We start from the raw sequence: 6371 nt of genomic DNA on the forward strand, positions 1-6371 counted from the left end.
GTGCCAGTTTTCAAAGGGAATGCTTCCAGTTTTTGCCCATTCAGTATGATATTGGCTGTGGGCTTGTCATAAATAGCTCTTATTATTTTGAGATATGTCCCATCAATACCTAATTTATTGAGAGTTTTTAGCATGAAGCGTTGTTGAATTTTGTCAAAGGCCTTTTCTGCATCTATTGAGATAATCATGTGGTTTTTGTCTTTGGTTCTGTTTATATGTTGGATTACATTTATTGATTTGCATATGTTGAACCATCCTTGCATCCCAGGGATGAAGCCCACTTGATCATGGTGGATAAGCTTTTTGATGTGCTGCTGGATTTGGTTTGCCAGTATTTTATTGAGGATTTTTGCATCGATATTCATCAGGGATATTGGTCTAAAATTCTCTTTTTTGTATGTGTCTCTGCCAGGCTTCGGTATCAGGATGATGCTGGCCTCATAAAATGAGTTAGGGAGGATTCCCTCTTTTTCTATTGATTGGAATAGTTTCAGAAGGAATGGTACCAGCTCCTCTTTGTACCTCTGGTGGAATTCGGCTGTGAATCCATCTGGTCCTGGACTTTTTTTGGTTGGTAGCCTCTTAATTATTGCCTCGATTTCAGAGCCTGTTATTGGTCTATTCAGGGATTCAACCTCTTCCTAGTTTAGTCTTGGGAGGATGTATGTGTCCAGGAATTTATCCATTTCTTCTAGATTTTCTAGTTTATTTGCATAGAAGTGTTTATAGTATTCTCTGAGGTAGTTTGCATTTCTGTGGGATAGGTGGTGATATCCCCTTTATCATTTTTTATTGTGTCTATTTGATTCTTCTCTGTTTTCTTCTTTATTAGTCTTGCTAGTGGTCTATCAATTTTGTTGATCTTTTCAAAAAACCACATCCTGGATTCATTGATTTTTTGAAGGGTTTTTTGTGTCTCTATCTCCTTCAGTTCTGCTCTGATCTTAGTTATTTCTTGCCTTCTGCTAGCTTTTGAATGTGTTTGCTCTTGCTTCTCTAGTTCTTTTAATTGTGATGTTAGGGTATCAATTTTAGATCTTTCCTGCTTTCTCTTGTGGGCATTTAGTGCTATAAATTTCCCTCTACACACTGCTTTAAATGTTTCCCAGAGATTCTGGTATGTTGTGTCTTTGTTCTCATCAGTTTCAAAGAACATCTTTATTTCTGCCTTCATTTCATTATGTACCCAGTAGTCATTCAAGAGCAGGTTGTTCAGTTTCCATGTAGTTGAGCGGTTTTGAGTGAGTTTCTTAATCCTGAGTTCTAGTTTGATTGCACTGTGGTCTGAGAGACAGTTCGTTATAATTTCTGTTCTTTTACATTTGCTGGGGAGTGCTTTACTTCCAACTATGTGGTCAATTTTGGAATAAGTGCGATGTGCTGAGAAGGATGTATATTCTGTTGATTTGTGGTGTAGAGTTCTGTAGATGTCTGTTAGGTCTGTTTGGTGCAGAGCTGAGTTCAATTCCTGGATATCCTTCTTAACTTTCTGTCTCGTGGATCTGTCTAATGTTGACAGTGGGGTGTTAAAGTCTCCCATTATTATTGTGTGGGAGTCTAAGTCTCTTTATAAGTCTCTAACGACTTGCTTTATGAATCTCAGTGCTCCCGTATTGAGTGCATATATATTTAGGATAGTTAGCTCTTCTTGTTGAATTGATCCCTTTACCATTATGTAATGGCCTTCTTTGTCTCTTGCGATCTTTGTTGGTTTAAAGTCTGTTTTATCAGAGACTAGGATTGCAACCCCTGCTTTTTTTTTGTTTTCCATTTGCTTGGTAGATCTTCCTCCATCCCTTTATTTTGAGCCTATATGTGTCTCTGCACGTGAGATGGGTCTCCTGAATACAGCACACTGATGGATCTTGACTCTTTATCCAGTTTGCCAGTCTGTGTCTTTTAATTGGCACATTTAGCCCATTTACAGTTAAGGTTAATATTGTTATGTGTGAATTTGATCCTGTCATTATGATGTTAGCTGGTTATTTTGCTTGTTAGTTGATGCAGTTTCTTCCTAGCCTGATGGTCTTTACATTTTGGCATGTTTTTGCAGTGGCTGGTACCAGTTGTTCTTTTCCATGTTTGGTGCTTCCTTCAGGAGCTCTTGTAAGGCAAGCCTGGTGGTGACAAAATCTCTCAGCATTTGCTTGTCTGTAAAGGATTTTATTTCTCCTTCACTTATGAAGCTTAGTTTGGCTGGATATGAAATTCTGGGTTGAAAATTCTGTCCTTTAAGAATGTTGAATATTGGCCCCCACTCTCTTCTGGCTTGTAGAGTTTCTGCTGAGAGATCAGCTGTTAGTCTGATGGGCTTCCCTTTGTGGGTAACCTGACCTTTCTCTCTGGCTGCCCTGAACATTTTTTCCTTCATTTTGACTTTGGTGAATCTGACAATTATGTGTCTTGGAGTTGCTCTTCTCGAGGAGTATCTTTTTGGTGTTCTCTGTATTTCCTGAATTTTAATGTTGGCTTGCCTTGCTAGGTTGGGGAAGTTCTCCTGGAAGATATCCTGAAGAGTGTTTTCCAACTTGGTTCCATTCTCCCCGTCACTTTCAGGTACACCAATGAGACATAGATTTGGTCTTTTCACATAGTCCCATATTTCTTGGAGGCTTTGTTTGTTTCTTTTTAATCTTTTTTCTCTAAACTTCTCTTCTCACTTCATTTCATTCATTTGATCTTCAGTCACTGATACCTATTCTTCCAGTTGATCAAATTGGCTACTGAAGCTTGTGCATGCATTGTATAGTTCTCGTGCCATGGTTTTCAGCTCCATCAGGTCATTTAAGGTCTTCTCTATGCTGTTTACTCCAGTTAGCCATTCATCTAATCTTTTTTCAAGGTTTTTAGCTTCTCTGCGATGGGTTCAAACATCCTCCTTTAGCTCCGAGAAGTTTGTTATTACCGATCGTCTGAAGCCTTCTCCTCTCAACTCGTCATAGTCATTCTCCATCCAGCTTTGTTCCATTGCTGGCGAGGAGCTGCATTCCTTTGGAGGACAAGAGGCACTCTGATTTTTAGAATTTTCAGCTTTTCTGCTCTGGTTTCTCCCCATCTTTGTGGTTTTTATCTACCTTTGGTCTTTGATGATGGTGACGTACAGATGGGGTTTTGGTGTGTATGTCCTTTCTGCTTGTTAGTTTTCCTTCTAATAGTCAGGACCCTCAACTCCAGGTCTGTTGGAGTTTGCTGGAGGTCCACTCCAGACCCTGTTTGCCTGGGTATCACCAGTGGAGGCTGCAGAACCACAGATATTGCAGAATGGCAAATGTTGCTGCCTGATCATTCCTCTGGAAGCTTCATATCAGAGGGGTGCCCAGCTGTATGAGGTGTCAGTCAGCCCCTACTAGGGGGTGCCTCCCAGTTAGGCTACTCGGGGGTCAGGGACCCACTTGAGGAGGCAGTCTGTCTGTTCTCAGATCTCAAACTCCGTGCTGGAAGAAGCACTACTTTCTTCAAAGCTCAGTTGGAAATGCAGAAATCACCCGTCTTCTGAGTCGCTCACGCTGGGAGCTGTAGATTGGAGCTGTTCCTATTCGGCCATCTTGGAACCTCGATTTTCGAGAGTTATTTCTTTTAAGGGAAAAGGGAGCTGGCAAGTTTGAAATCGGTAAGGCAAGCTGGAAGGCGGGAAATTCAGGTAAGAGTTCAGTATTGAGTCTGAAATCTACAGGACAAGGCAAGTAAGCTGGAAATTGTGGTAGGGTCTCTGTGTTGCCATCTTGAGGCCAGATTCTTTATTCTTCAAAAAACCTCAGTCTTTTTTTTTTTCTTTTTTCAGACGGAGTTTTGCTCTTGTCACCCAGATTGGTGTGCAATGGTGCAATCTCGGCTCACTGCAACCTCTGCCTCCTGGGTTCAAATGATTCTCCTGCTTCAGCCTCCCAAGTAGCTGGGATTACAGGCATGTGCCACCACACTCGGCTAATTTTGTATTTTTAGTAAAGATGGGGTTTCACCATGTTGGCCAGGCTAGTCTCGAACTCCTGACCTCAGCTGATCCACCCACTTCGGCCTCCCAAAATGCTGGGATTACAGGCGTGAGCCACTGAGCCTGGCCAAAACCTCAGTCTTTATTCTTGAGGTCTTCACTAGTTGGACAAGGCCCACTCACATTCTGGAGGGCAATCTGCTTTACCCTAAGTCTACTGATTTAAATGTTAACCACTTCTTAAAAATACCTTGACAGCAATATCCAGATTGGTGTTTGACCACATAACCTGGCCCCATAACCAAATAGGCACATAAAATCCATTATAGTAGGTAAGACTTCATCAAAGAGATCTAGAAAACATTTCTGGGAGAAATTAACGAAGACCCAAATAAATGAAGCGATATATCATGTTCATGGATTGGAAGACTCAGTGCAGGTATTATAAAGATGTCAGTTCTCTTCAAATTGATTTTTATATTTAATTCAATCACAAAATACCATCAGGGAATGTGTGTGTGTGTGTGTTGATATTATTCTAAAATTTATAGGGAAATACAAAGCACCCAAAATAGCAAGATAGTCTTGATGAATTTGAAAAACAAGTTAAATAACTTATACCAAGAAATATCAAGACTTATAAAATTATTAATTAAAATTATCTATTATTGGCACACAAATGGACAAATAGCAATAGAACAGAACAGATCATATGCATGTGTACAATCCCCTGATTTATGACAAGGTGACATTCCATGCATTGATTAAAAGACAGTCTTTTCATTAAATTGTATTGAATCCATTGAATATTCATATTTTTATTTAGAAGGATGTCAAACTCCACTACCACATACATACACAAATACATTAACAGATGCAAGTTCTTGGATCTAAATTAGAAAGGGAAGATTATGAAGCTTTTAGAAGGTTAATGTAAGAGAGAATATCTGTTTTAGCTTGTGGTAGGCAAAGATTTTCTAAACAAGATGCATAAAACATTAACTATAATGAAAAAGATAAACTGGACTTCATTAAACTTTAAAACATTCTTATTCATTCAAATACATCAGCGATGGTTTGACTGTGTCCCCCAAAGTTCATGTGTTGGAAACTAATCCCCAATGCAACAGTGGTGAGAGGTGGGACCATTAAGAGGTGATTAGGCCATGAGGGCTCTGCCCTCACAAATGGATTAATGCTACTATCGTGGGAGTGGGTTCCTAATTAAAGGATGAATTCAGCCCCCTTCTTCTTGCTGTCTCTCGTTTACTCTTGTGCCTTTCACCTTCTGCCATGGGATGATGCAGCAGAAGGTCCTCATCAAATGTGGCTCCTCTGTCTTGGACTTCCCAGCCTCCAGAACCGTACCAGTCTGTGATATTTGGTTATAGGAGCACAAAATGAACTATGACAACATCATTAAGAGGGTGATAAGGCAAACTACAGAGAGGAAGAAACTTGCAATACATAGCTGGCAAAGGATTTGTATTCATATATAATTTATTATATAATAATTGCTCATTAATTATTTATAATTCCTACAAATCACTAAAAATCCAGACAATTACAACATTAAACATGGAAAATGATTTAATAGGCGCTCTCTGAAATGGCCAATAATCTTCTGAAATGATGCTGACTATCCTAGGTCACTAGGAAAATTCATACTAAACTTTCAATGCTCAGCCTAGGCAACATGGTGAAACCCTGTCTCTACTAAAAATACAAAAATTAGCCTGGTGTGGTGGCATGCCCCTGTAGTCCCAGCTACTCAGAAGGCTGAAGCGGGAGGATTGCTTGAGCCTGGGAAGTTGAGGGTGCAGTGAGCTGAGATCATGCCACTGCACTACAGTCTGGGTGAGAGAGTGAGATCCTGTCTCACATAAATAAATAAATAAATAAATAAATAAATAAATAAATAAATAAATACTCAATGCAGTTTTACTACAAGACAACTGAATGGCTTTGTGAAAAAAAATAAAAGACAATACCAAACATTGGCAAGTATATGGAGCCACTGGAACTATCAGAGATTGTTCATGAGTGTGTAAATTGGTACAAATGTGGAAAACTGGCAAGAAGTACTAAGTCTAAATGTATGCATGCCTTATGACCTAGCAATTCCATTCCTGGGCATATTTACCGGAAGGAGAAATATGTACATATGTGTATCAAAACACATCTACAACAATGATCATACAAAATTCTTCACAACATAGGAAAACTGGAAACAACTGAAACATCCATTGGCAGTAAAATGAATGATAAATTATAATATATTCCAACAATGGAATAATAAACAGCTGTGAACAATAAGGGAAAATATTACACATGGCAATATAGTCAATATAGACTGTCATAAATCAGGTGATTGTACACATACATATGATCTGTTTTATTGCTGTTTTCCACTTGTGTGCCAATTACATGATTTTAATTA

This window comes from Gorilla gorilla, chromosome 3 (genome assembly GCF_029281585.2).
Source record: "Gorilla gorilla gorilla isolate KB3781 chromosome 3, NHGRI_mGorGor1-v2.1_pri, whole genome shotgun sequence".
In the NCBI taxonomy this organism is placed as follows: Eukaryota; Metazoa; Chordata; class Mammalia; order Primates; family Hominidae; genus Gorilla; species Gorilla gorilla.